Source organism: Lissotriton helveticus, chromosome 6 (assembly GCF_964261635.1).
Source record: "Lissotriton helveticus chromosome 6, aLisHel1.1, whole genome shotgun sequence".
NCBI classification, from domain to species: domain Eukaryota; kingdom Metazoa; phylum Chordata; class Amphibia; order Caudata; family Salamandridae; genus Lissotriton; species Lissotriton helveticus.
Window position 1 is genome coordinate 1,052,341,311 of NC_136067.1, and position 21,218 is coordinate 1,052,362,528.

Genomic DNA, 21,218 nt, shown 5'->3' on the forward strand with positions numbered 1-21,218 from the left:
CGCCGAACTACGGAGAGGAGCTGAGGCGCGCTGATGAAAATCCCGCTGTAGTACGCCCTTCCGTGGGTGAGGAATTGAATTTTAATCAAATTTGGCATTTCCTGTACTTATTGCGCGAGAGCTCATCAGCCCGAGAGCTCGGCAGCGCATGAAGCATAACCAACAGGTGCGCATGCGCGTCAAGACGAGACACCACGCATTTTAAAACACGGCGGCCATCTTTTGGGCTAACTTCCATCAGAAAACATTGCGAATGCGTATTATCGCGAAAGGAACTTCGTAACAGGCTATTCTTAACGGATATAACCTGGATATCCTGGATAAACGACGACAAAAACATTTTAACGTGACAACGATGAAAATATATAGAAAATAGTATAAAAAAATACATTAAAATTTTTTTTTTTACTTTCAACATTCAACATATTTGCTTCATAATTCAGTACTTTTAATTTAAATAAATGGAAGGTTTCTCTGCTCCTCCACCTTTCCTACCAAGTCCAGGTGAACCAGTTCTAGAATGGAAAAGGTGGAAAGAGGGGTTTTGTGCTTACATAGAGGCAATTGGTGGTGAAGACTACACCGACAAAAGGAAACTAGCAATTTTGAAGCACTGTTTGGGCGCTGAAGGAAGACATGTCCTCAGTCATTTACCAGTTGATTCACGCAATGTAACATCTACTGAACAAGTGATAGATGTTTTCGAAGAAGCCATCAAACAATTAGATAAACAGTATATAAAGAAAGTCAACGTTGTTGTGTCACGTCATAAATTCTTGAGTAGGGGTCAATTACCAGGTGAATCTGTTGACTCATTTATAAATGACTTGAGAATTTTAGCGTCTAAATGCAATTATTCAACCTTTCATGATCAAATGTTGCGTGATCAAATGGTCCATAAAGTAGCTGATGTCAAGCTTCAAGGAAAACTTTTGGACACAGAGGATCTAACTTTAGACAAAGCGTTAGATATCGCTCATCGTTTTGAAAGCATGAATCTGGGTGTAAAGGTACTTACGGAAAAGAAATCTGCTGAGGTGAACGTTATTAGAAAATCTAATCCTGAGGAGAGAAATTATTTTAGAAGTAAGAACCAACCGTTCCAAGAGAGAAGAGAGTATGCATGCTTCAAGTGTGGAAATCCAGACCACCTGGCGAATGACAGGAAATGTCCAGCAATTGGACAATTTTGCAGATATTGCAGATTGAAAGGTCATTTTAGTAAAATGTGTAAAAATAAGAACAAATTTAATGGTAAAAGTTTTGTGCAAAGGAAGAGTTTTAACGAACAAGTTAATGAAATAGATGATGATAATTTAGAAGAAGAATTTCTTTTTGCTGTATATGAGGTTAATGAGTATGATAAGGATTCTCCATACTGTACTGTGGATATTGGGGGGAAGAATATCAGTGTTATGGCAGACTCTGGAGCAAAACGTACTCTCATTGGTGAGGAATGGATGAAAGAATTTCCGAGTTTAAAATTATCTCCTCCTGACATAAAACTGCTAGGGTATGGGAAAAAGCCCATTGAAATTCTTGGTTTTTTTACAACATCCCTAAGTTTTAAAGGTAAAACCATTAATTCCAAGGTTTACGTAGCAAAAGATGGTTCATGTTTATTGGGGTGGCCTCAGCAAAGGGAATTAATGATAAAATTGGATCCCAACCATCCTGATCAAGTGCTTGGCTATTCAGACCTGGTCATGAATGTAGAGTTTGATCTAGCACATGAGTGTGAAAAAAAATTTCCTTCAGTATTTTCCACATCTACATTAGGTCTCTTAAAGAATTTTGAACACAAAATAATTCTTAGGGACGACGCTGTGCCAAAGGTTCATAAAGTGAGAAATGTGCCTTTACATTTAAGAGATGCTGTGAAGTCTGAACTCAAAAGATTGTGTGAGTTAGTCATCATTGAGGAAATAGAATCTTCAGTTTGGTTATCCCCAGTCGTTGTCGCTCACAAGCCTAACGGCAAAGTTAGACTTTGTGTGGATTTAAGAGATTTAAACGAAAGTGTATGGGTGGATAGACATCCATTGCCTAATATAAATGAAATGTTTACAAAATTAAAAGGGGCATCCATTTTTTCCACTCTGGATCTGTCTAATGCTTACCATCAGATTCCATTGCAAAAGGACAGTAAGCATTTGACGTCTTTCATCACATCAGAAGGGGCTTTCAGATACAAAAGAATGCCCTTTGGTCTAATATCGGCATCTTCTGTCTTTCAAAGGGTGATGCATAATCTTTTTAAGGATTTTAAAAATGTTTTATACTTTCAAGACGACATTTTGATCTTTTCATCTAATCCATCTGATCATTCTGAAATACTGTATAAGGTATTATGTGTGTTGCAAGATAGTGGTCTCACTCTCACGAAAGAAAAGTGTAAATTTGGTGTGTCTTCTGTTGACTATTTGGGACATACTATTAGTAAAGAAGGCATTTCCCCAAAATTAAATTTAATCAAGGCTATTGAATCAGCTCCAGACCCTACGAATAAAGATCAGCTTAGATCTTTCTTGGGGCTTGCCGAATATTACTCCAAGTTTATTCCCCTGTTCTCTGACAAAACAGTAAATATGAGAAATTTGATGAAGAAAAATGTTCATTTCCTTTGGGATGAAAGTTGTAAAAAAGAATTCGAGTTGTTGAAACAAAACATTGCATCTGCACCTGCTCTAGCAACGTTTAATACTGCTCATGGTTCATTCATCATTACTGATGCTAGCAATGTGGGAATTGGTGCAGTTTTAATGCAGCGTCAAAAGGGTCAAATAGTAACAATTGGGTTTGCTTCAAGACCTTTAAGGGATGCTGAATGCAAATATTCTACATTAGAAAAAGAGGCTCTTGCTTGCTGGTGGGGCATAGAATATTTCCGCAAGTATGTATACGGTACTGTTTTTAAACTCTGGTCTGACCATCGTCCTCTAGTAGATTTATTTACTACCAAATGTTGTGGGAAAGCGACATCAAGAATTGCCAGATGGCAATACAAGCTTCAGGATTTTCATTTTAAAGTTGAGTATATTCCTGGGATTAGGAATGTGTTAGCGGATTGCTTATCTAGATTACCCGTGCCTGATGACAATGTAGTGGAAGTGGACAATGATGATGATAACGTAGTGTCAATTTGTGAGATATCCAAAGGTTGTATCCGTGAGGAGACATGGAAATTGGCATGTAGTAGTGACCCTGTTTTTAATGAGATATGTAGTTTTGTGAAAACTCAGTGGCCACGCAAAGACTTATTGTCTGACAGCATTCAACTGTTCTTTCATGTTGCTCAAGAGTTATCTGTGGTTGAGGGGTTACTGTTTAGAGGTCTACAACTTGTGGTTCCTAGCGAATTGCAGTCAAAGATTTTAGAGATGGCTCATGAGGGTCACCCGGGTATGACATCTATGAAAAGGAGGATCAGAAGTGAGTTCTGGTGGCCAGGGATGGATAAGAGTATAGAAAGATACGTCAGGGACTGTATGGATTGTTGCTTAAGTGATAAGTCTCAAAAGCATGTCACGTATGAACGTTTTCCCGTTTCTAGACCTTCACGGGTTTGGGAAAGTGTATCCTTGTTGTATGACAATGGTCCCATGTCATTCAACAAGAACATGATGTATGCAATTATCTTAGTTGATCAATTATCTCAATGGCCTGAGGTAAAAATGGTTTCTAGTATAACTTCTGGTGTGGTGATCAGGTTTTTAAATGAAGTATTCGAAAGAGAGTTTCCCTGAATCTATTACAACAGACAATGGTGTACAATTTGTCTCTCAAGAGATGAAGGAATTTTTGATGCGTCATAACATAAGACACAAACGTGTGTCAGTTTATTATCCCAACAGTAATGGTATTGTAGAGAGGTGGATCAGGGTGTTTAAAGAGGGTCTCCAATTAGCCTTACGCAATGGTAATGATTGTAAACAAACCATTAGTGAAATTCTGTGGTGCTACAGAAATACGCCAAGATGCATGGGTGATCTCTCACCTTTTGAGAAGATGAGGGGGAGGAGGAGTGTCTCCAACATGAGTCAACCTTGGATGAGAATACTTGATTAAAAAAAGACTATTAATAGTGATTGTTCCTCACATGCCAATTCTTCATTGTTCAGTGTCAATGATTGGGTGTGTGTTAAGAAGAGCAGATTAGTCAGGTCTGGAGAGTCACGATATTCGGATCCTTTATTGGTCAAGCGCGTTGGTCGACAGGTTGTTGAATTTTCAGATGGCAACGTGTGGAATATGTCCAAAGTTGAAAAAAAAAATTCCCAAGTGGTTGTGGCCTAAAAGTACAGCCTCAGAGTCTAGCATGCCATCCAATTCGAGGTCCTCCAACAGTGCCAGTAATTGGAGGAAGTTCTCTGATTCAACATCTCTGCACAGTGTCCCTGAAAATAAGTTCTCCTGTATTCCTGACTCTAATACTGTTCAACGAAAACAGAGGAAATGTCTTACTCCTGTGCGGTTTAAAGATTATCATCTTTATAGATAATCTGATTTGTTTATCGTACCATGTGATTTCTCGTTATTGAAGCTTTTGTTTTTAAATTCTGTAATCAAATTATACTTTGTATACCAACTCTTGTTCTTTCATTTTCAATTTAAAATGTTTCTTAATTATTCTTTACGAAGGGGAATGTGTGGTATCGCTGTGTCATACCTGGAATTGGGAACATTGATGAGTTCCAGATTCCAGGGTAGACAGTTGAGACCCAGGCTTATGGTTATGAGCTAGACTAACTTTACTAAATAAAATATCCTCCTATAATCTACCAAACCTTGTGGTAGCATCATTTCACCAGGCTCTTAGAGTATCCCGGCACCATCTGTGGTCCAACCTTGGTAAGTTGAGACCTGCAATTTAATTTAAAACACATAGCCCAATATAAGTCACTAAATTAAATTTGCCTAGCGTAAAGCTAAGTATAGATATAGCAGACAAAATCCGCTGCTCCTCCGCTTTTCGCTCACCTTCAATCAAACATCGCCCGCAATGAAAACGCGTATTGTCCCTTCTGTACCGAGTACCGAGTACGAACGCCATAGTGTTGTTTAAATGCAAAAGGAAACTCCCGCCCCAAGTGGTCACGTGACTCCGCCATCATTGGAAGTCAGATCGTATTCACTCCGACGTCGCTTATTGCTTGGCGGCCACGTTAGTCTCCCCACACTTCCATGAATATACAGCGAAAACGCATTACGAACGTAAATGAATGTGAAGCAAATATCTTATAATATTCAAACACGAGTTCAAAACTCGGTTAACATTGGAGATTGAATGGCCCATGCCTATTGCTCAGCCGTCCCATAATTATTGGCGGTCATATTAGTATCCCCATACTTCTATGGAAATATAGCGTAAACGCACTAAGAGCATTGGTATTGTAAAACTGATATCTTTTAAGTACCTAACATGGATTACGATAATATGGAGCACCTCTAGCGCCTCAATCGTCATCAAACACCATCCTTATAGATAGTAAAGTAAGACGATTGCAACTGGAGAGGCAAATGTCTTACAAAATTCAAACACGAGTTCAAACTCCGTTGTCATTAGAGATCGAGTGAACCAATCATAATACTCAGCAGTACCAAAATTATTGGCGGCCATATTAGTCTCCCCATACTCCTATAGCAATACAGTGTAAACACACTGAGAACGTTAGTATTATGAAACTGTCTCGTGATTCCGTGCCAAACATGTCCCGTGACTCCGTCTTCAAAAAGTGGGAAGAAGGATAGCATTAATACATGGTCACTTAATTCATGGCGGCCAAAGTAGGCTCCCCACACCTTTATAGATGTCCTGTAGTATGAGAGCACTGAAGGCATAAAGTGTATTTTATCAACTTTAAAGCATAAGCTCAAAGTCACATGTGGCACCAAACCCGCCTCAATAATCATGAGATTCTATCATCAGAGGCAATATAATCAGGTGATTTCACCCAAACACACCCTTCAGGCTACACTATAATAACTGCCAACATCACCAGAAAACTATAATCACTGTCCCAACATGACAGCAGAGTTCTGCCGTCACTCATAAGACGCAACATTGCCTCTAGTAAGAAACATACGGGAATTCTCCCATTCTTGATTCATTACTTTAACATACCACCCAGAGCAAGATGTCAGTGTGCGACAGATGAAAGATAGGGACCATGAGGATAAAAGTAATAAGTGTGCTCAAAACCAAAATAGTTAGTGAGTACATATAATCACTGTTGATTATCCTTCAGAATGACCACCCCCAATGCTTTTAAGTACATTGCTATTGCAATGCTATTGTGTACATTGCTAGTACCTCATACAGTTCAAAGCATTTTATAAGATACAGCTTCATACAGCAGAAAAAACGGTTATTCAATTACTCATTCCTGTAGAAAAACATGTAACTCACGGTCAGTATTTAGCCCCCTATCCACCGCCCTCAATTTATTGAGCCACTTAGATTCTAGCTGCCTAAGGGCAGTAGTTCTATCGCCACCTCTGGGATTAACCCCTACAAGGTAACGCCATGAAATTTCAGTGACAGTATTTCTGAGTTGGCATGTAACTCATTATAGTGGACTGCTAGTGGGTAGTTGACATTGTGGTTTCTGATAGCTCTAATATGCTCTTGTATCCTTTCTTTGAGAGGTCTTGTTGTACTACCAATGTAAATTAAATTACATTGACATACAATGCAATAAACTGTATATTTGGTATTGCAGTTCATAAATTCCTGTATGTAATGTGTCTGCTTGCTGTTGTAGCAGACAGCTTTTTTCTTGTCATCTGCAAACTGGCATACGTTGCACTTGGTGCATTTATAGAAATCCTTTGGTTTCTCCGGTAGCCACATGTTAGTATTGGTGGTCACAGGACTTGAAATGATCGAAGGACTCAACATGTTTTTCAGGGGTTTGCCTCTCTTGTACACCATACGAGGTTTGTTAGAAACATATGAGTCTAAGTCATGGTCAAGTTTGAGAAGTTGCCAGTGTTTCCTCAAAGTTTTAAATACCTGGGTGCTATGTGAATTATACTGAGTGATAAAGGCAACCTTATCATTGTTGGAGCTTTTTGCCTTTTTAAATTTGTGTTTCAGTAGGTCAGTTCTGGAGGTCTTGTTAATCCTAGAGTGTGTAAAATGGCAAAATACTTAGACTCATAAGTTTCTAACAAACCTCGTATAGTGTACAAGAGAGGCAAAACCCTGAAAAACATGTTGAGTCCTTCCATCATTTCAAGTCCTGTGACCACCAATACTAACATGTGGCTACCGGAGAAACCAAAGAGTTTCTATAAATGCACCATGTGCAACGTATGCCAGTTTGCGGATGACAAGAAAAAAGCTTTCTGCTACAACAGCAAGCAGACACATTACATACAGGAATGGAATATATGAACTGCAATACCAAATATACAGTTTATTGCATTGTATGTCAATGTAATTTAATTTACATTGGTAGTACAATAAGACCTCTCAAAGAAAGGATACGAGAGCATGTTAGAGCTATCAGAAACCACAATGTCAACTACCCACTAGCGGTCCACTATAATGAGGTACATGCCAACTCAGAAATACTGCCACTGAAATTTCATGGTGTTGCCCTAGTAGGGGTAATCCCAGAGGTGGCAATAGAACTGCTGCCCTTAGGAAGCTAGAATCTAAGTAGCTCATTAAATTGAGGGCGGTGGATAGGGGGCTAAATACTGACCGTGAGTTACATAATTTTCTATAGGAATGAGTAATTGAATAACCGTTTTTTTCTGCTGTATGAAGCTGTCATACAAAATGCTTTGCACTGTATGAGGTACTAGCAATGTACACAATAGCATTGGGGGTGGTCATTCTGAAGGATGATCAACAGTGATTATATGTACTCACTAACTATTTTGGTTTTGAGCACACTTATTACTTTTATCCTCATGGTCCCTATCTTTCATCTGTCGCACACTGACCTCTTGCTCTGGGTGGTATGTTAGAGTAATGAATCAAGAATGGGAGAATTGCCGTATGTTTCTTACTAGAGGCAATGTTGCGTCTTATGAGTGACGGCAGAACTCTGCTGTCAAGTTGGGACAGTGATTATAGTTTTCTGGTGATGTTGGCAGTTATTATAGTGTAGCCTGAAGGGTGTGTTTGGGTGAAATCACCTGATTATATTGCCTCTGATGATAGAATCTCATGATTATTGAGGCGGGTTTGGTGCCACATGTGACTTTGAGCTTATGCTTTAAAGTTGATAAAATACACTTTATGCCTTCAGTGCTCTCGTACTAAGGACATCTATAAAGGTGTGGGAAGCCTACCTGGGCCGCCATGAATTAAGTGACCATGTATTAATGCTATCCTTCTTCCCACTTTTTGATGACGGATTCACGGGACATGTTTGTCTCGTGATTCCGTGCCAGTTTCATAATACTAACATTCTCAGTGTGTTTACGCTGTATTTCTATGGGAGTATGGGGAGACTAATATGGCCGCCAATAATTTTGGGACGGCTGAGCATTATGATTGGTTCACTCGATCTCCAATGACAACGGAGTTTGAACTCATGTTTGAATTTTGTAAGACATTTGCCTCATATAAATTTTGACGATGGAATCACGTGACACGTGTCTCCAGTTGCAATCGCCTTACTTTACTATCTATAAGGATGGTGTTTGATGACTAATGAGGCGCTACATGTGCTCCATATCATCGTAATCCATGTTAGGTACTTAAAGGATATCAGTTTTACAATACCAACGTTCTTAGTGCATTTACGCTATATTTCCATAGGAGTATGGGGATACTAATATGACCGCCAATAATTATGGGACGGCTGAGCAATAGGCATGGGCCATTCGATCTCCAATGTTAACGGAGTTTTGAACTCGTGTTTGAATGTTATAAGATATTTGCTTCACATTCATTTATGTTCATAATGCGTTTTCGATGTGTATTTATGGAAGTGTGGGGAGACTAACATGGCCACGAAGCAATACGCGACAGCGAAGTGAATACGATCGGTCTTCCAATGATGACGAAGTCACGTGACCACTTGGGGCGGGAGTTTCCTTTTGCATTTAAACAACACTATGGCGTTCGTACTCTGTACTGAAGGGACGATACGCGTTTTCATTGCGGGCGACATTTGGTGGAAGGTGAGCGAATAGCGGAGGAGCAGCGGATTTTGTCTGCTATATCTATTCTGAGCTTTACGCTGGGCAAATTTCATTTAGTGACTTATATTGGGCTATGTGTTTTAAATTAAATTTCAGGACTTTACTTACCATGGTTGGACCACAGATGGTGCAGGGGATACTCTAAGAACCTGCCTAAAGTTTATTGATCCTACAGGGTGAGTGATATAATTCAGTAGGCCGGTGCAAATGCTCAGATACTTTCTTGGAAGGTTATGGTTCTTCTCTGTTGTGTTTTGATTGATTTAGGTGACAGTACCAATAGGACTACTGCCACATTGAAATAAGAGAAGGTGACGTACAAAGTTCCTTTACACAGATCGTAGGAATGGAATGGAGTTGTCCCGCATAGAGAAATTATTTTAATTCTAAGGGTGAGTGTGTCATGACTTATAGGTTTACATTAGTAAGGATGTGGCAAAGAAATGGAATGATATCTTGATACTAGCATTTCACAATTACTTCTTAGGCAACTAAACCGCACTGTTGAGTACCAGACTGCATAGAGACCACTGGGGTGTCATTTTTCAAGATCAGAGTTATATATATTTGGGTAAGTGTATTGTGCTTACCTGGCTCTCAGTAAACACCTACCCACATAAGGGAATCCCACGATGGGTATAGGAGTCACCGGATCTTATTAAGTTGGGCGGATTGGGAGTAGGTGTGATGTATAGGTCCACCTCGGCATTACTTACTAGTAACATGCCAGAATACTATGTATGTTTAGTTGTCCTGGACATTATCAGCTGATGAGGCTGGATTTTTCACAACAGATTTTATTGAGCAGTTGAAGCAGAGTAAAACTGTGGCTCCCCACAGTCAGGAGATCACCACCAAGAGTTATGGTACAGGGTATAATGCATGCACAATGTCCGATCAATAAACGAAGAAAAGCCCAAGAAGAACAACCCCTTATCCCACCCCTACCTTACCAACTCCCACTACCCCACAACCCTCCCTATTCCCATGCTAACCCCGCGCACGTGTGTCTAAAGTTGTAGGCAATACTTGTGTGCGATGTGACAGGTATGTCACAGATCTCAGGCCTACACACCACATCTCATTCATACGTCCTCCTCTCGTTCCACTGGGGGATCCAATAACAGCCCCCTATAATCAGCCCACCGCTTCCAGATCTTAAAATGCTTACGGGGGCATCCCCTTGCTTCAAACACTGGTCTCTCAAGTCCCATGTAGTAATCCAGGCCAGCCTTCCATGCACACAAGGGGGGGGCTCTTTCTCCCTTCCATGCCCGGGCCAGGTCTCTCTTGGCCACAACAAGTCCCAACAACAGTAAGTGGCGCTTATATATATTCCCACCGATACCCTCCATGACATGGAGCAGCCCCAACCAATGAGTACGGGGAAGATCCCACCCCAGGACCTCGGACAGGCAGCCCCATACACCTCTCCAGAAGCTAGACAGTCTAACACACGACCACACCGTATGCAGCAGCGTACCCAGTGCGGCCCCACAGCGCAGACACTCCGGAGACTCAATCAGTCCCGCCTTCCACAGTCGCTCCCGGGTGTAATAGGCCCTATGAAGATATTTAAATTGAATTAGCCGAAGCCGCATTGCAATGGCAGCCCCTCGCGGGGATTCCAGGGCCTCCCTCCAATCATCCTCATCTAAAGGACCAACATCTACCTCCCATGCCGCCCTAAGGGGAAGTAATGAGGAGGAGCAATGAGTAACCAGCGTCTGGTAGATGCGGGAGACCTTCTTATCCCCTAGGTCTCCCATAAAGACCTTCGCTTCGACCGGACTAAACTCAGGGAGCGACTCCAAGTGAGCGATACTGGGGGCGCAGTTGTAAATAGCGGAAGAATTGAGATTGAGGCATGTGGAACTCCGCGCCAAGCTCCTGAAACGATTTGAGGGTGGTTCCGGACATCACGTGGCCCAACAATGAGATCCCAATGGCCCCCCAGCCATCAAAACCGGCCAGAGTAGAAAGCTCCGGGAGCAGTCCATTGTTCCACAGTGGCGTTTCTGCCGTCAGCTTGCCCCACCAGCCCATGCGGCGCAGCGCCTGTCTCCAGACAGCAAAAACCACTGTTGTGACAGACGGTAACGACCGCCGCAACCGGGCTGAGTATAAGATCGTGTGTAGCGTATTGTCCCCCATTAGCAAGCGCTCCAGAGCATAGGCCGGGTCCCCCCTGTCGCCATACCACCATTCATTAAGAATAAGCAGTTGGGAGGCCTGGTAATAGGACAGCAGATCAGAAGTGGCCAGGCCACCGCAATATGTGGACAAGAAGCATGTCCGTAGCGCCACCCTGGCCGCTCCTCCCGCCCATAGGAAGCGGCCCAACACAGAGTTGACTTGTCGAAACCACTGCGGATTGATGGGGTGGGGGTAGTTTTGTAGTTGATATAGAAGGCGTGGGAGCGCTACCATCTTGAAGATTGCAGACCTGCCGAATATGGTTAAAGGCATTCTAGACCACGTTTTGGTATCAGTCTGAACTCGCTCCCATACAGGCACCACATTGCGTTCCCATGCAACTGACGCCGATTCCGGCAGGAACACCCCCAAGTACTTCAGCCCATCGGACGCCACCCGCAATCCTGCCGCCCAGGGGTCCGTTATGACTCCACCTCCCAGCACCCACAGAGTGGACTTGTGCAGGTTCAGCCGAAGACCGGAAACCTCTCCGAAGATACGCATAATTTCTAACACTCGGGGACCCGAGCGACGCAGATCTGTAAGGAAGAAGAGGACGTCGTCAGCATACAATGCAATTCTGTCCACTAGATCCCCACTCCACACAAACCCTCGCATCTGTGCATCTATGCGCACCCAAGAGGCCAGGGGCTCCACAGCCAGGGCTAACAGGTATGGGGACAATGGGCATCCCTGCCTGGTTCCTCGACCAAGCCGAAACCGTTCGGAGATCGCCCCAGCGACCCGCACCGAGGCCGTGACGTCAGTATACAGCAGCTTAAGGTACGACAAGAACACCGAGCCCAAATTGAGACGGGGCAGGAGTGCGAATAGATACGTCCAACTAACAGAGTCGAAGGCTTTGTCCATGTCCGCCAACAGCAAAGCTGCCTGATCACCCAGGGCCCCCATGGCTGCCACCGCCGCCTGTGCCCGCCGGATGTTGTGACGCGTCGCCCTATGAGGCATGAATCCGGCCTGATCAGGGTGGACCAGGTCCGTAATATACGGAAGTAGGCGATTCGCCAGAGCTTTTGCTAGGATTTTGGCCTCAATGTCTAGCAGGGATATGGGGCGATACGAGTCGTGCCTGTCAGGGGGTCTACCCGGCTTTTGAAACACTACAATTTCCGCGTGACGCCAATCAGATGGTAGCTTGCCCCGGGTTCGTGCCGCCTCGAGCGCACGTCGGTAATGGGACCCTAACAGGAGGTGAAATTTCTTATAGAACTCACATGGGTAACCACTCGGCCCGGGTGCCTTCCCGGTGTTAAGCTGCCCCAATGCCTCCCCAAGTTCCTCAGCTGTAAGCGGAGCGTCGAGCGCCTTCCTGGCCTCATCCGAGACCGCTTTCGGTGGCAGGTCATCGAGGAATTTAGCCAACTCGTCCGCTGCCAGACAATCTCGTGGGGCATATTGCTCCCTGAAGTAGCGGGCGAAGCTTGCCGCCAGGGCAGCCGGATCTGTTATCACTACCCCGTCCTCCGCAGTGAGGCCTGGCAATGCAATCGGTTGAAGGCTGCGTTGGCATAACCTATGAAGCATCGTACCGGACTTATCTCCCCACTGGTAGATTCTGCTCCGCGTGGCTAGCCACGCCTGTTTAGCCTCATCATGTAAAATAGAAGCATAGGATTGCTGCGCTTGAAGGAGCAACCGTATCGCAACCTCGTCTCCTCCTCCCCGGCTTCGCTGTTCCAAGGCCTCTACTTGCGCAGCTACAGCAGTAATTGCTTCCCGGCGTTTCCGGCGGGCGGCCGCACACCAAGCAATGTCGACTCCCCGTATAGTGGGCTTCATCGCCTCCCAAACCACCACAGCGTCAACATCTTCCACTAGATTGTCCCGCCAGTAATGATCAACCGCCTCTCTTACGTGTTGGACATATTCGGGTTGTTGTAAGTGCCACGAGGACATCCTCCAACGGAATGGTTGTCGTTTCGTGTGAAGCTCTATCTTGACTAAGACAGGGGAGTGGTCAGAGAGCCCTCTCGGCAATATCACGGCCTCCCGCACCCTACTCAGGCATGCATTAGGTACAAACACATAATCCAGCCGCGAGAAGGAGCCATGCACCGCAGAGACATACGTGTACTCACGTGCCGCAGGGTGCATATGGCGCCACACATCCACCCAGCCCATACTCTCCACCACAGCATGCAACCGGGTAGGTGGGAGGGGGGAGGGAGCACCCGCTGTCATTCCTTGTCTCCTCTGACGGTCCACACAGACATCCATCACCTCATTCCAATCCCCCCCAACTACTGTCAAGGACACAGGGATATCTTCCCATATTGTAAACAACCTCTCAGACAAGGCCCACTGCAGGGGGGGAGGGGCATAGACACTTCCAAATACCATTGGTTCCGCACCAACCATCCCTTTGACAAAAAGATATCTACCCTGCGGGTCTGCCCACTGCTTCTCATGAACATAAGCCACCCTGCGATGTACCAAAATAGCGACACCTCTGGACCCTCTAGAAAATCCGGCATGAAAGACCTGTTGAAAGCCAAACCTCTGTAGGCTAAGTACCTTTGAACCCAGCATATGTGTTTCTTGAAGCAAGAGTACATCAACTGCCTCCCTTTTCCCCCAGCGCAAGACCGCCCCACGTTTAATCTTATCAAGCATCCCCTGAACATTCCAAGTTACTACACGCAGGGACTCGTTAGGGAGCATAGTAGACCGTTCAGCCATAGTCAGATTGGTTCCCCCAAGCAGGCCCCCTGTGCCACCCCCACACACCCCACATCCTCCTCAGTACATCAGAAAACAGCACGTGCGGTCCCCCCCACCCACCCCAGAACCCCCCAACAACAACAACATCCACCCCCGCCCGGACCCAGTCCCTCGCCACCCCCAACACTCCCCCTCTTACCCCCCCTTGTCCCCAACTCCCCCCACCCCTATACCTCATAGAACTCTGAAGTACCTGTCGCAGCATGGACAGCCCGGGACCCAAAACCGAGGGCCCAGGACCAACCATACCAATGGATCCCAACACCCCTTAAGACCGTAAAGTCACACCCCCCCCCAAAGTCAACTCCCACAGCGTGTGGAGGTTGGTGGCCCCTATCAAGTCGCCTCCCGAACCCCAACTGTGATACCACATATGATCGAGGCACCACTCAAAGCAGGCAGCTTAGGCATCGGCGGCACCGCTCGAGATGCAGTCCGGCTGCGGGACCCCCGGCAGGGCAAGTCCACACCTTTCGTGGAAAAAAGCAGATCACACCAGGTTCAGCGACCAGTCTCAGAATGATCAGACTCCGTTGTTCCACTGTTCTGTGTCGCGCTGGCGGAGGCGGATCTCTTGCGTGATCGGGACCTCCGATGCCGTCCACCCCGGGCCGGTCGGTCTGTCCGTTCCTGTGACGAGCCCCTCGAGCCGCCTGGATTCAGACCTGGCTGGGCATGCGGCAATGAGGCTGGATTTTAATGGACTTTCCATCGATTTTTTTTTTTAACATGGGTGTAATGAAGCCAACGTTGCGCAGAAATGCTAAGAAGCGCTGTCTGGCATTGTTTGACAATTGGTGTGATTTCATTATTGTGACTTCATATCTTTTAGAACTCACCTGTTAGATCGTAGTAACAAGTTGGTGATTTCGAATATTTTCAGTACAAGCGTGACCGGGCTTGGTCTCCTCATGGTCCTGACTTTTATGATACCTACATTTATGGTAGATTATCTGACTTTCTGGTACCTGCACTACTTCGTGGGCGTTTTATCATCTTTTTGGCTCGTTTGGGTGTATATTCTCATCTTGTTTCAATCTCCTCAACCACACAGTTGACAGCCTGTGTACTTTTTCTCAAAATACGTGAAACTCACTTGGGCTCTTTTCTGGTCTTTTATATTTGCTGTATTTTCTGTACACAGATCTCCTCTTTTTAAATTGTATATATCAATATTCAGGAATTTCATTTTGTTAGTATGTGACACGGTCTTATGTGTTGTTATGTGGTTTATGTAAATGATGTATATGTGTGTATGTATTCATATTATTGTTTACTAATATAATATGTATATGGAACTACTTGTTGTCCTGTGAATATGTTTATATGTATATAGTGTATTTATTGGTGTATGTTTTGACATTCCAGCCTTGAAAAAGTATTTGAAAAAGACAAAACACGTGTCAGCAAGTCGTGTGCTGGGAGTTTTTTATGAATCAATTGAATTTTTGAAATAAAGGCTACCGAAAAACAAGAAGACTGAATGTTCTGGATTCCACTTTCTGGATTGGCAGTGTTGACATTGCCTCTGAGTAGAGTAATTGGGGTTATTCATATCCACAGATGAGACATACTTGTAAATGACTGAATAATGACAAGAGGTGTGCTGTAGAAAAATCCTAGTTTTTTCTTGTTGTATTTGTGGCACATCTAGGTGTGCTATTAACACCTCTAGGTAGTAGGTGTTTAGGGTTAATTAAGCACCCAGGTTGAATACTTGGTGCTGAATTTGTATATTCCCACGCCTCTTTATACTGACGAATTTTTGACTATATCCAAATAATTGGAGTCTCAGGGGGAGAGATAAAGGGGTACAGGCCGCCCCCCACTCAAATCATAATACACAAACACAGGCCTGTATCCCAAGGCACTCTAACTTTAGTTTAAATGTAACGCGGGTAGGGTAATACGAAAATTCTTAATTACCAACAGCCAAGTATTCTTTGGCTTTTCACATCCATCCGAGTGTCAAAGATTAATACGGTACTCACACAGCAGACAACCAATCTATCGCTATACCATCACCCACCAAGCAGTATTTGTGGGAAAAAAAGTGTGGAGAAGAGAGTGAGCCCCTCACGGAAGAACCGCCAATCGGGTTTATCTGACTAGTAATTGTCAGTAATCCCAATTATCATCATTGGTGACTCACTCTCATGACAGTGGGAAAGGAAAACAAACACCAGAAATAGACCGACAACATATAACAGTGCTTCTTCTCACCATCAGCCCCACAATCTGCTGACTGTTCTTATCATAGCGGGTTGACGTTTTGCCCTTACTATGTTTGTGTGCACATCTCACACAAAAACACAAAATCCCCCAGTGAGAAAGAAAACGTGAATCTCACACAGTTAAAATGGAAGAGTTCACTAGCCACTCTGGATTTATTCTGGGCTGTGAATCCTCCCAAGTTAAAAATGACTCACACCATACGTAGTCTCAGGTGGGTCATGGGTGCCAACATGTTTCGTTGCTCTTATTTTCCGCAACTTCTTCAGGGCAAATGGGGGTTACCCACTGCAATTGCCACTTTCTTTCAACACACACCTATGATGGTAAATACGATCCGATTGTGAAATAAAATGAGCCATGGGTTGAAAAACCCTCAATTGTCTAAAAATACCAACTGTAGTACATGGTTGTGATATTATGGGGAGAGGGGTTGGCCTAACGGCTAAGGCGCTCAACCTCAGACCTGGGGATCTGGGTTCGAGTCTCGGTAACGACGCCAAAAACCCCCTGTGATTCTGGGCAAATCACTTAATCTCCCCGTGCCTAAAATGAAAGTGTGTCCTCTTGTAACGTAACTGGTGCTATGTAAAGCGCTCTGATAACTGATTCGGTTCTAGTTCGCGCTATATAAAAACTCTACAAAAAAAAAAAAAAAAAACATTCAAAACAAAGCACATAATCACCTGGGGTTAGCGACTTTCACGCATACCTGCTACCCCTTTATTTGCCAGTATACTCGTGTCCGGAAGGATCACGTGTTGATTCTGGAAACCCGCTATTCGCGGGTCTTCTGCACATAGAAACAAAGACAGATCAAATACAGTTAGTGTAGCGCAAAACTGTTAGCTGCCCCACGCTAGCTCCCAGCAACCACGGAACTATAGTTAAATATAGCACGCCTAGTTCTCAAGGTACACCATGTCGTGCAAAACCCCTAAAGGAGCGCCCGGTTCCAACCAGCTATCTCCCCCATTTGACACTAGTTCACTGCCTTTACCGACCAAATTGGAAAGCTTACCCACACTCAGTCACCGGCACAGCTTATCCTCAACCGCGTCTCAACCCGGCTTGGAAAGCCGAATATCAGGGGGCGCGTCTGAACGCATAGGACGTTGCGTATCACGTGACCGCGAGGCGTCCCATGTGGCGGCCATCTTACAGTGTGTTCCATCTCCTATGTAATGGCTAATACTACTGCATCAACAACTATTTCAATTCACTAACGGCAGGGAATATTGCAACCTATCATTCAGGAAATAACAGAATTAAAAATTCAGACAATCACAATTAAGAAATAAAATATTAAGATTGGAAAACAAATTGGTGTGATGTAATACCGATCTGCCATTATCATCGCCAAAGGCTCTTGATCAGTGGGTATCAGGAATTGTTCTCGACTAGAGGTCTGGGGGTCCACACTCTGTATATAAGCAAGTATATTAGGGAAGTGGTGAGAATTACATGTAGGAGGTCTGCACTATACTCCATGTATCAAAGGGAGGTACCCAAGTATATTATGGTGATGGTGAAACTTGCTTATCGGAGGTCTACACTATGCTCTATGTATTAATGGGACAGCTACTACACTCCATGATTGGTAAAGTTCAGGTTTGGGAAGGCAAGGAAACCATATAAAATTTGCGGGAATATCCATCGTAATATAAATTCATCGTTTGGTGATTTTATTCCACTCGATAAGATCGTTCAGCCCCTCACGGTCTACTTGTTCCTGATATATCCAGCGGGTTTCCTTTCTCGCCAAAATGTTTTCAACATTGTGACTCTCACACAACACTCTCTCAAGTACAACCCACTCCAGATCCTTGGGGTCATGTCCCATTTCATTAAAGTGTTGTACCAACTTCGTGGTCAATTTTTTAGCTCTAAGGGTGCTGAGGTGTTCTTGAATGCGGACTTTCACCTTCCTGGACGTGAGTCCGATGTAGTGAAGCCCACATTTGCATGTCAATCTGTAAATTACATTTACAGTATTGCAATTACTGAACCTGGTGAGATGCCAGATTCTGCCATTTCTCAAAGTGACTGTCTTCGTGGTCTTTGTTAAATTACACATTGAGCAGCTGGTACATGGGTGATGGCCCTGTGGTAACTTATCTGTATACACAGGTTGAGGGGTCCGAGTATGGACCAATTTGTCCTTCAAATTTGTAGCTCTTTTAAAAGCAAACCGTGGGGGTGGCATCTTTCCCAAATTTGTATCAAGGATTGACCAATGCTTCCTCACAATCTGCCGTGAGAGTCTAACTGCGATTGCAGTTGTTTTTCGGTACTCACATTTTTTACGAGTTGAGCCAATATTTTATATATATAATTTTATATACATAATTCTCCTTACTTGGTTGTGTATTTGTAATTTACAGATTGACATGCAAATGTGGGCTTCACTACATCGGACTCACGTCCAGGAAGGTGAAAGTTCGCATTCAAGAACACCTCAGCACCCTTAGAGCTAAAAAATTGACCACGAAGTTGGTACAACACTTTAATGAAATGGGACATGACCCCAAGGATCTGGAGTGGGTTGTACTTGAGAGGGTGTTGTGTGAGAGTCACAATGTTGAAAACATTTTGGCGAGAAAGGAAGCCCGCTGGATATATCAGGAACAAGTAGACCGTGAGGGGCTGAACGATCTTATCGAGTGGAATAAAAACACAAACGATGAATTTATATTATGATGGATATTCCCGCAAATTTTATAGGGTTTCCTTGCCTTCCCAAACCTGAACGTTACCAATCATGGAGTGTAGTAGCTGTCCCATTAATACATAGAGCATAGTGTAGACCTCCGATAAGCAAGTTTCACCATCACCATAATATACTTGGGTACCTCCCTTTGATACATGGAGAATAGTGCAGACCTCCTACATGTTATTCTCACCACTACCCTAATATACTTGCTTATATACAGAGTGTGGACCCCCAGACCTCTAGTCGAGAACAATTCCTGATACCCACTGATCAAGAGCCTTTGGCGATGATAATGGCAGATCGGTATTACATCACACCGATTTGTTTTCCAATCTTAATATTTTATTTCTTAATTGTGATTGTCTGAATTTTTAATTCTGGTATTTCCTGAATGATAGGTTGCAATATTCCCTGCCGTTAGTGAATTGAAATAGTTGTTGATGTAGTAGTATTAGCCATTACGTGGGAGATGGAACACAATGTAAGATGGCCGCCACATGGGTCGCCTCGCGGTCACGTGATACGCAACGTCCTATGCGTTCAGACGCGCCCCCTGATATTCGGCTTTCCAAGCCGGGTTGAGACGCGGTTGAGGATAAGCTGTGCCGGTGACCGAGTGTGGGTAAGCTTTCCAATTTGGTCGGTAAAGGCAGTGAACTAGTGTCAAATGGGGGAGATAGCTGGTTGGAACCGGGCGCTCATTTAGGGGTTTTGCACGACATGGTGTACCTTGAGAACTAGGCGTGCTATATTTAACTATAGTTCCGAGGTTGCTGGGAGCTAGCGTGGGGCAGCCAACAGTTTTGCGCTACACTAACTGTATTTGATCTGTCTTTGTCCTTGTTTCTATGTGCAGAAGACCCGACGATAGCGGGTTTCCAGAATCAACACGTGATCCTTCCGGACACGAGTATACTGGCAAATAAAGGGGTAGCAGGTATGCGTGAAAGTCGCTAACCCCAGGTGATTATGTGCTTTGTTTTGAATTACACAACCATGTACTACAGTTGGTATTTTTAGACAATTGAGGGTTTTTCAACCCATGGCTCATTTTAGTCCACAATCGTATCGTCTTTACCATCATAGGTGTGTGTTGAAAGAAAGTGGCAATTGCAGTGGGTAACCCCCATTTGCCCTGAAGAAGTTGCGGAAAATAAGAGCAACAAAACATGTTGGCACCCATGACCCACCTGAGACTACGTATGGTGCGAGTCATTTTTAACTTGGGAGGATTCACAGCCCAGAATAAATCCAGAGTGGCTAGTGAACTCTTCCATTTTAACTGTGTGAGATTCACGTTTTCTTTCTCACTGGGGGATTTTGTGTTTGATGTGCACACAAACATAGTAAGGGCAAAACGTCAACCCGCTATGATAAGAACAGTCAGCAGATTGTGGGGCTGATGTTGAGAAGAAGCACTGTTATATGTTGTCGGTCTTTTTCTGGTGTTTGTTTTCCTTTCCCACTGTCATTAAAGTGAGTCACCAATGATGATAATTGGGATTACTGACAATTACTAGTCAGATAAACCCGATTGGCGGTTCTTCCGTGAGGGGCTCACTCTCTTCTCCACACTTTTTCCCCCACAAATACTGCTTGGTGGGTGATGGTATAGCGATAGATTGGTTGTCTGCTGTGTGAGTACCGTATTAATCTTTGACACTCGGATGGATGTGAAAAGCCAAAGAATACTTGGCTGTTGGTAATTAAGAATTTTTGACTATCCAATGAATGTGCAGACATTTCCCTGTTGGGGAACACTACTGCCTGTTTGGTTTTACGTCAATATGTAAAAAACAGGGCTGATGGTATCCAAGATTAGTATGATATTTCATTCAGTAATTTCTGTAGCCAACAAGCAAGGCAAATCAGTTTGGGATCCGCAGGAAAATTAAAACAAATTTGTCATAGGTATCAAGTAAAATGCACATGCTATTTCTGTGCAGTCATGCTGCATCAGTAATATCACTGAGCTACTGAAGTTTAGGTGTATGATCTTCTGTAAGGCTGTGCAAGTGGGGCAAGCAGAATATTTATGACTTTTAACATTCTTATTATTGTGGACAAGGTGTTAGGCATTCATGACTAGGATGCACCCTGTACAATAAGGGTAAGCTGATAGGCAAGTCACATATTTGATTATTTTCTTCCAACAAAATGTACTTTTAGG

General features: G+C 43.9%; 1 protein-coding gene across 1 annotated transcript in view; it reads right to left on the reverse strand.

Moving 5' to 3' along the window:
* Positions 1–21,218, reverse strand: part of SHPRH (SNF2 histone linker PHD RING helicase) — an 884,400-nt gene that overhangs the window by 342,683 nt on the left and 520,499 nt on the right. The window lies entirely within an intron of this gene.